The 9892-nt window shown below is 47.1% G+C and overlaps 1 pseudogene; it reads right to left on the bottom strand.

Annotated features, from left to right (window-relative positions):
- Positions 1-503: 503 nt before the first annotated feature.
- On the bottom strand, positions 504-642 carry LOC119334890 (annotated as a pseudogene).
- Between the last annotated feature and the right edge of the window lie 9250 nt (positions 643-9892).

Below are 9892 nucleotides of genomic sequence, written 5' to 3'. Positions count from 1 at the left end.
GGAGCGCCCTAGGGGGGCGCCCTCCACCCTCGTGGCCACCTCCGTCCTTTCTTGACGGAGGGTCCAAGTCTCCTGGATCATATCTGTTGAGAAAATCATGTTCCCGAAGGTTTCATTCTGTTTGGACTCCGTTTGATATTCCGTTTCTTCTAAACACTGAAATAGGCAAAAAAATAGCAATTTTGGGCTGGGCCTCCGTTTAATAGGTTAGTCCCAAAAGTAATATAAAAGTGGAAAATAAAGCCCAATATGGTCCAAAACAGTAGATAAAGTAGCATGGAGCAATCAAAAATTATAGATACGTTGGAGACGTATCAGCTACTGCCTCCCCTGTTTCCACGGTTTGGAGAAGTTGCTGTTGCAGTCACCGCCGCCATCGCCGCCTTGCTTGTTGGGGAAGCCACGCCCGCGATCACCGCCGCCGCCGTCTGACTTGTTGAAGCGCTCACGCGCCGCCACATTTGCAGACGACTGAGAGGACCCGCCACACAGATTCATGTGAGTCTTGAAGCTTAGGAGCTGCGAGTACAGCTCCGGAACCCTGAAAGGCTCGACCCGTGAACACATGGTAGATACAGCAGGGTCGAACTCCTCATCGAGTCCAGCGAGGATGTGAGAGACAACATCTTCCTCGTCCACCTTCTTTCCTGAAGAAGCTAACTCATCACAATGTGTTCTGACCTTACCGACATACTCAGCGACTGAGAGGTTGCCCTTCCGGAGGTTCGCCAGTGCAATCCTGACGTTGACGGTCTGTGCGCGGGTATGCGACACCAGCATCCCTTATACAATATTCCACAGCTCAGCTGCGGTGTGGCACATTGCAACTTGGATGGCCATCTCGCGCGGCAGTGTGGTCAACAGGTAAGAGAAAACCTGTTGGTCTCGCGCATACCACATGCGGAACTCCGGGTTTGGTGCCTTGTACTTGGTTTTGTCGTCGTCGGTGGTGACCTCAATGGTCATGGGTGGCACCACTTGCTTGACGTCGAGGAAGGCTACCATGTGCGCCCCCCAGATGACTGAGAGTACGGTGGCGCACCAGAGTGCTTCGTTTTGTCTCGTAAGCTTCTCAGTGGCGATGCGTGCAAAAGGAGACGAGGGGAACGAATTTGTGGAGGAGCTCGCCATGGATGAATCCGAGGTAGGCTCTGATTACCATGAAAGAAAATGTGTTAAGCGTTTGATGATATGCATCAGGGACGCATACGTGTTAATATATAAGACACAAGATTCATGTGGTTGAGGAGGTTGTTGAAGTCTTGACCTCTAGCCCAAGCTATACAAGATATGATAGACTTGCTAACAACCTCCTCGGATAACTCATGCATACACACACATATACACGACTTGTACAAGTTGACACGCTACAACCTATCGTTTAACACCATCACCGCCATGCTGCTGCTCCTGCTCGCCTGCCTCGCCGCGGGGCAAACTGTGCACGCAACTCGCGGCCTTCTTCGGCACGTAGAGGCACCATCGCCTCTCCAGGGTGTTCCTGGTTGGGCTGACGATCATGCCCCGGCGGAGGCTCCGGTGGCGCCGCCGTTGTTGGAGCTGATGCCAGAGGATCCTGGTCACGGAGACGCCTCGCGTCTGGGCTTCGAGGAGGATCAGGCGGCGGCGCCAGCGGCGGCCTCAACAAATTCGGCACCAGCTCCTCCTGAATCGGGGCCATCGTTGGCCCTCGGGGTCCTGTGGAGGACGATATGGTGGGTCGACGAGCCCTACTTCTACCGCAGGGTTCCTTGTCCTGGGTCAATAAGAGACGAGATCCATATTGATAAACTCTAAGAAGGAGAACTGAATAAAGTGGCGCGAGTGTGCATGCTATCTTTACTTTGTTTGATTATGTTCTTCCGCAGATATAAACGAGATCAACCACAAGCTCATGTAGAAGTCATGCACTGCTTTGTTTTAGTCAAGGGATGAGCAAAGATTAAAAAAAACTAGGAGATGAACGGGTCGCAACATAGCGAATTGGTTAAATTTACAGCGCCAATAGATAAAGAAATGAGGAGGTGTGGCTACAAACAATGAGAAAATGTATAAATGATAAAATATTGGAAATGCTCCGCGTTTTGAGTGTATGACCTTGTTGAACCCATCTCATTTCTTGATTTGTTTATGTAGATTAATCCCGATCACTTGCAGCGGCGAATTCTGTGCTAATAGACATGCTCCAAAAATGATATTGTTTCCAATTGACAGAAAGAGGTCAAATGACAACTTTTTTATGCAAAAGGGAAAATACAAAGAATCATAGTAAATCATCAAGTTGCACGTAGAAATGGGTGAGCTAAATGAGCCAACACTTGAACTAAATTAAATCAGCAAAACATATGCAAATCAGGATTTGTACTTTTATGTTCTGTCATGGGTCGTATTATTGCTGATCCACCTAAAGGCCCAACAACCAGGCTCTCTCGAGCAAGAACGGCCCCTCGTCGCATCGCTAGACCGGAGTGGGTGACGACGTGAGTGGAGCATGTGCTGGTTTGGAGGAGGAGAAAGGATACGGTAGAATAGGCCCTCTTCTTCCTCGAAACATTTCTCTGTTTTCCCCTCCCTGACATCTGTTTTCCCCTATCCCCTTCTTGTTGTAATTTGGATTTGAATCATATTATTATTGGGTAGGCACTTGATCCATATTGGGAGGAGCTGGATCTGACAATTTGTATCAGAGCCGCTCGAATCCTGGCCTCCAAGATGCGCAAAGTCTCAGAGATCATGGCGGAACTCGATCTCAAGGACTAGATCATCGGGCTTCTCAAGGTGGTGCAAGACCAGAGCACCAAGTTGGACCGCATAATCTGCGACATTGGCATCATCAACGCCTGCTTCACAATCTCAAGCTGGTGAACTCCTATCTTGCCTTATGGAAGCCAAAGATGGATCTTGCTATGAGGGTGCCGCAGACGGAGTTGGGCGAACTCCGAGCGCAAGTTGTTCATCTCGCTTCCTCATCTACGGATCAAATGCCGCCCACTACTCCGGTGGACGCGGACGAGCAATTCAAGTCCCATGGTGATGATGGTCACGAGCAATCCGGGGGCCACGTGGATTTGTCTAATGAGACCTCCACCCAACTCGACCCCGGCCAAGGGTACATTTGCAATTCGAACCACCGATCTCTCTTATTCTTACCGCTAGTCGCCCTCCTCCTTCATGGAGTGCTCGGGATTGGGAGCGTTCGGAATTCTCCCCAACCGTACTTATAGGTGCATACTAGATGTGTGTAAAATTTCATTACAAAATACGTTTTTGATATGAGCTGTAAAAGAAGGAAATGCAATATCATGTACTTTTGTAATGAATAATATATGTGCTAGGAATACATGATTTTGTCTTCTTTTGCGAGGGAAATTTTGTCCTTTTTTGTAGCTCACATAAAAATGATTTTCATCCTGAAATTTAACAGACATGTAGTCTAAACTCATAGGGTTGTGTGTATTTTGGTTTTCAGAATTGTTTAGAACCTAAAAAGTTAGTTTTTTTTAAAAAAATCAGGCCTCATGGAGCTCGAGCTCCATTAAGAAATTTCGGGAAATTGACCCCCAGACCTTCATGTGCTTTCGTTTGTCCCGCCACGGGCAGCACGCATGGCCGGACGACCACAAAATCAGAGACTTGGTGCAACGAGCCGCCGCTGCTGGTACTCCACCTCGGCGGGTTACGAGTACTAAGATTATCTCTAGCAGATCCCGTATAATACCGACCCACAAAACACATATACAATTTGCAGAAAAATGGCTCTACGGGACGATGCAGGCAGTGGCAGAGCCAGACCCCGCAAAACAGACTAGTAAAAAAGGATATTTGGAGAATATGCTCTTTTACGGGTCAGCTTTGAGGGGTTTGCTCGGTCACCCATTACTAGGAAAATGCTTATACACAGTAGCATAGTAGTGGCGCTGTAAAACAGTAACCGCTGCTGATATTTAGCAGTAGCGCTTTTCCTGGCGGGCGCTACTAGTAACTCTGTAGTAGCAGCGCTGGGATCCGGAAACACGTTACTACTATGTGGCACCAGACGAGGCCACCAACGGTAGCTGGAGTTGTAGCGCTGTACTAAAACAAGTGCCCTCCTACTGCTAATGGGCCCTACTTAGTAGTAGCGCTTTTCCTGGAGAGCGCTACTACTAAGTCCCATAGCAGCAACGCTTTTTGAGGAGAGATTTGTAGTAGCGCTTTTCCTGGAGAGCGCTACTACTAAGTCCTATATATATGGAGAGATTTGTACGAATGACATGCCCTCGAGTTGCTTATGTTTTGCCGAAATGTCGATTTGTTTCCGTTTCGGTGAATTTTGAGCAAACTCAGTATGTCCTATTTTTAGGCAAGGTCATGCCAAAATTTTATATGACTTTGAACCATGCATTATTTATTTTATAACCCTTTTGCTTGTTATATACCATGCAGTCGGTCATGAAGGTGAGTGGATGGAAGGTGGAGCGGTACATGCAATCCGCGGTGATGGACATGTATGCAAATAATCAGACTAGGATTAGATGTCCGTGTGCAAGATGCAAGGAAGGAGTCCTTTTGGACCCTTTTGATCGTGGCACTTTGTAGGCGCACCTGCTGATGAATGGTTTCATGGATGGCTATACTCAGTGGATAAGTGAAGAAGAATTAGATGATGAGGAAGTCCACATGGCAGGGAATAATGACATGGGGCTAGACGAAGAGATGACCGATCGACACGAAGACGATGGCGCCGGACATGGCGGCGGGGAAGAGTCCGGAAATGACGGCGGCGGAGAAGATTCCGGACACGGCAAAGAAGAGTCAGGACATGGCATAGAAGAGGTGGAGGTCACGCCACAGTCTTCGACGCTACTAAGTGCAGTCATGCAGGACCCTCATGTTCAAGACCCCCTTCGGAAGAGTACGCCTAGCGAGAGAGTTGCTTCTAGAGAGGAGGCCAAGCTGGTGCAACTTGAAGTAGACTAGAGGACTCCATTTTATGAAGGTTGCGATCCCGAGGTGAACCGCTTGAGTTTCACGCTCGAACTTCTAAAGATGAAGGCGAAAAACAAATGGACAGACAAAAGCCTTGATGAGCATTTGAAGTATCTACATAATAAAGTTCTTCCCGCGGGGAACCTGTGTCCTACTAGTGTCGAGGAGGCCAAGAAAATCGTTTTCCCTTTTTATTTGCCGCACATTAGGTACCACCCATGCATCAACGATTGCATCATTTACCGGGAGGAGCACGCGGAAAAACCCCGCTGTCCAGTGTGCAATGCTTCTCAATACAAGAAGGCAGGAAAGAAAGCTCCTCAAAAAGTTGTATGGTACTTTCCGATCACTCCCCGCCTACATCGGTATTTCGAAGATTCTAAGGAAGTAAAGCTCATGCGCTGGCACGCGGAGAGGAAGAAGCCCGACGATGGAGATGATCCGAGGCTGAGACACCTCATAATGGTAGCCAGTGGGGAGCATTCAACACCATATATGGCATGAATCCGTTTGGAAACCAGAACACCAACCACAACACATGGCCCATGTTTGTATGGATGTACAACCTCCCCCCATGGAAGTGCATGAAGACAAAGTACATACACGTGTGCATGCTGATTTAAGGGCCGAAACAACCGGGAAATAGTATTAACCTGTATATGGGGCTTCTCCAAGAGGAGCTAGACACGTTATGGAAATCACCGGCATGGACATGGGACGCTAGCAAAGGAGAGTATTTCCATATGAGAGCCACTCTGATGATGACGGTGCACGACTATCTCGGTTACGGGTACACCTCAGGCCAGGTGTGCCACGGATACTGCGGATGCACCAGGTGCACGGATGGTACAACGTCTCAGCAGCTTACATCAACGAAAGATGGCGGGTCCGGGAAAATCGTGTACATGGGGCATGATAGATGACTCAAGAAGGATGACCCGTGGAGAAAGTGTGGAGATCTATTCAATGTGTTGGCTGAGCTTCGAGGACCTCCATGTAAGAGGAGCGGCGCCGAAATCGATGAGCTGTTGAGAAACTAGGAACGACACCCCGCGCCACGAAAGATCAAAAAGGTGTCGGAGCCACTGCTGAAGGTATGGAAAATGAGGTCTGTTTTCTGGGACTTGGAGTACTGGCCCAATCACGACATGCCTCATTACCTTGATCAAATGCATATCACGAAGAATGTCCTTGAGAGCTTGCTTGGCACACTAATGAACATGCTGGAGAATACCAAGGATGGGCCGAAGGCAAGGAAAGACTTGGAAGATTTGAAGATCGGGAAAGATCTCCACCGTAAAAAGTTGATGGAGAAGACGGAGATGGAGACGGAGGAGGGGGAAAGGGGAAGAAAAGTCAACAAGAAGGAGGAGAATTATTGCCCCCCTTCTTTCTTCACCTTAAGTGCGAAGGAGATCAATCAATTCATCAAGTGCCATATGGGAATCATAGCCAGTTCCGGTTACTGTGGGAAGATAAGCAGATTTCTAGACCCCATGAAGAAAAGGTTCAGCGGGATGAACTCTCATGATTGTCACGTGATGATGATGTAGATACTCCCGGTTGCCATTAGAGGGATAATGGACAAGCACGTCCTTGACACGCTTACTCGTCTCTGCAACTTCTTCAACGTTATCTCTCGAAAGTCCATAAGTGTGAAGCAGCTCCGAAGGCTATAGGAAGAGATCGTTTCCATACTATGTGAGCTTGAGATGTACTTCCCGCCAGCATTCTTTGACGTCTTGGTGCATCTGTGTGTCCACATCGTGGACGACATCATCGACCTCGGGCCGACATTCCTTCACAACATGATGCCATTCAAGAGGATGAATGGGTTCATCAGAGGATTCGTTCGTCACAAGTCCCATCCTGAAGGGAGCATCGTCCAGGGGTATCTGACGGATGAGTGCGTCTCCTTTTGCGAGAATTATATAAGCATTGGAGACCCTGTTGTTGGTTTGCCCGTCAAGAAGCACGATGGGAAGCTCGAAGGAGATGGTCACAACAACGGCCGGAGGGAATTGCATGTGGACTACTCGGATCAACGGAATGACTTTGACAGGGCTAACTTAGTAGTGCTACAACACCTAGATGTGGTAGATGATTATGTGTCACGACACAAAGAAAGCATCACAAAGAAGTACCATGATAAGGGGATGCTCAAGATGAATGACGAAGTTACTATAGAGCACAACGCCACTTTCTTGCGTTGGTTCAAAGAGCAAGTTCATGAAAATCCCCCGGAAGAGGGCAGTTCGGACGGATTGCTCATACACGGCTTCACACATGGCCCCGCGCCCAAGCTCACGACCTATCAGTCCTACAATATCAATGGGTACACGTTCTACACTAAGGCCAAAGACATGGATAGTGATTACTGATGTCTACTACGCAACCTTCTTCTTGTAAACGTTGTTGGGCCTCCAAGTGCAGAGGTTTGTAGGACAGTAGGAAATTTCCCTCAAGTGGATGACCTAAGGTTTATCAATCTGTAGGAGGCGTAGGATGAAGATGGTCTCTCTCAAGCAACCCTGCAACCAAATAACAAAGAGTCTCTTGTGTCCCCAACACACCCAATACAATGGTAAATTGTATAGGTGCACTAGTTCGGCGAAGAGATGGTGATACAAGTGCAATATGGATGGTAGATATAGGTTTTTGTAAACTGAAAATATAAAAACAGCAAGCTAACAAGTGGTAAAAGTGAGCGTAAACGGTATTGCAATGATAGGAAACAAGGCCTAGGGTTCATTCTTTCACTAGTGCAAGTTCTCTCAACAATAATAACATAGTTGGATCATACAACTATCCCTCAACATGCAACAAAGAGTCACTCCAAAGTCACTAATAGCGGAGAACAAACGAAGAGATTATGGTAGGGTACGAAACCACCTCAAAGTTATTCTTTCCAATCAATCCATTGGGCTATTCCTATAATTGTCACAAACAGCCCTAGAGTTCGTACTAGAATAACACCTTAAGACACAAATCAACCAAAACTCTAATGTCACCTACTCCAATGTCACCTCAAGTATCCGTGGGCATGATTATACGATATGCATCACACAATCTCAATTCATCTATTCAAACCAAGACATAGAACCTCAAAGAGTGCCCCAAAGTTTCTACCGGAGAATCACGACAAAAACGTGTGCCAGCCCCTATGCATAGGTTCATGGGCGGAACCCGCAAGTTGATCACCAAAACATACATCAAGTGAATCACCTGATATCCCATTGTCACCATAGAAACGCACTGCAAGACATACATCAAGTGTTCCCAAATCTTTAAAGACTCAATCCGATAAGATTACTTCAAAGGTAAAACTCAATCCATTACAAGAAAGAAGAGGGGGAGAAGAAACATAAGATCCAACTATAATAGCAAAGCTCGCGATACATCAAGATCGTGCCAAATCAAGAACACGAGAGAGAGAGAGTGAGAGATCAAACACATAGCTACGGGTACAGACCCTCAGCCCCGAGGGTAAACTACTCCCTCCTTGTCATGGAGAGCGCCGGGATGATGAAGATGGCCACCGGTGAGGGATCCCCCCTCCGGCAGGGTGCCGGAACAGGGTCCCGATTGACTTTTGGTGGCTACAGAGGCTTGCGGCGGCGAAACTCGTGATCTAATCTCTATTCTGGAAGTTTTAGGATACGTGGGTATATATGGGTCAAAGGGGTACGTCGGTGGAGCTAGGGGGGCATGAGGCAGGGGGGCATGCCCCAGGGGGGTGGGCGTGCCCCCTACCCTCGTGAGCACCTCCCTTATCTTCTGACGTAGGGTCCAAGTCTATCCGGTAGGTTTCCTTCCAAAAATAACTTCTCCAGTTGATTTCGTTCCGTTTCGACTCCGTTTGATATTCCTTTTCTTCGAAACACTGAAATAGGCATAAAACAGCAAATCTGGGCTGGGCCTCCGGTTAATAGGTTAGTCCCAAAAAGAATATAAAAGTGGATAATAAAGCCCAATATTGCCCAAAACAGTAGATAATATAGCATGGAGCAATCAAAAATTATAGATACGTTGGAGACGTATCAATTACCAGAACTCTGGGGTGACAATTCAATGCATGACCGATGCCAACGGCACAACTGAAAGATTGTATGGAAGGGTCGAAGAGATCTGGGAGCTTGACTATGCTGGAATGCACGATGCGACGATGTTCCATGTCAGATGGGCCAAGGACGTCGTAAGAGAAAACAAGTATTTCACCACCATGTCTATACCCGACGCGAAGAGCACTCTTGTGAACGTTAACGTCATCGCCAAAAATGAGCCATTGGTACATGCTAAGCACGTGACACAATGCTTCTTCATAACCGACCCAACCAATCCCAGTTGTGTTGCGTGAGGAGATCCAAAAGGAGCATCATCGAAATGGATGGAGTCGCCAACGAGGAAGACTACGACCAATACGGCAACCCGATGAGGGAAGATGACGATGACGATGAAGCATAGGTGAAAAGAAGAATCAAGACTACATTACCTAAGAAAGATCATACTCCATGGCTCCGGAAAAGTCACAAGGAGGGGCTCAATTACTCGGCAACGAACAAGAAAGGGAAGAAGCTCAATGTGAAACATCATCGACATAGCTGAGAAACCAACATTTTTATATATATGTATCTATTTTGTGTACCCACTTAAGTAACCGCTATCGGTCAACTAATATGTTACCACCACATGCATGGTTCCAGTGATATTCTCACAATGTGGGAGAAGGAGACGCCGTCGTCGGGAGAAAAGCAAAAAAACAAAAACAAAAAGGAGAAAGCAGTACAAAAGAAAATGAAAGGTAAATAGAAAAGAAAAGGAAAATAATAAAAGAAAAGAAAACTAAAAACTAGAAAAGGAAAATAATAAAAAGAAAAGAAAAATAGCCGTAGCGCTGGATTGGGGACCAGCGCTATAGCTAACT

This window comes from Triticum dicoccoides, chromosome 7A (assembly GCF_002162155.2).
Source record: "Triticum dicoccoides isolate Atlit2015 ecotype Zavitan chromosome 7A, WEW_v2.0, whole genome shotgun sequence".
Classification (NCBI taxonomy): domain Eukaryota; kingdom Viridiplantae; phylum Streptophyta; class Magnoliopsida; order Poales; family Poaceae; genus Triticum; species Triticum dicoccoides.
The sequence above is the reverse complement of the archived record's forward strand: the minus strand, read 5'-3'. Positions and strand labels throughout refer to the sequence as shown.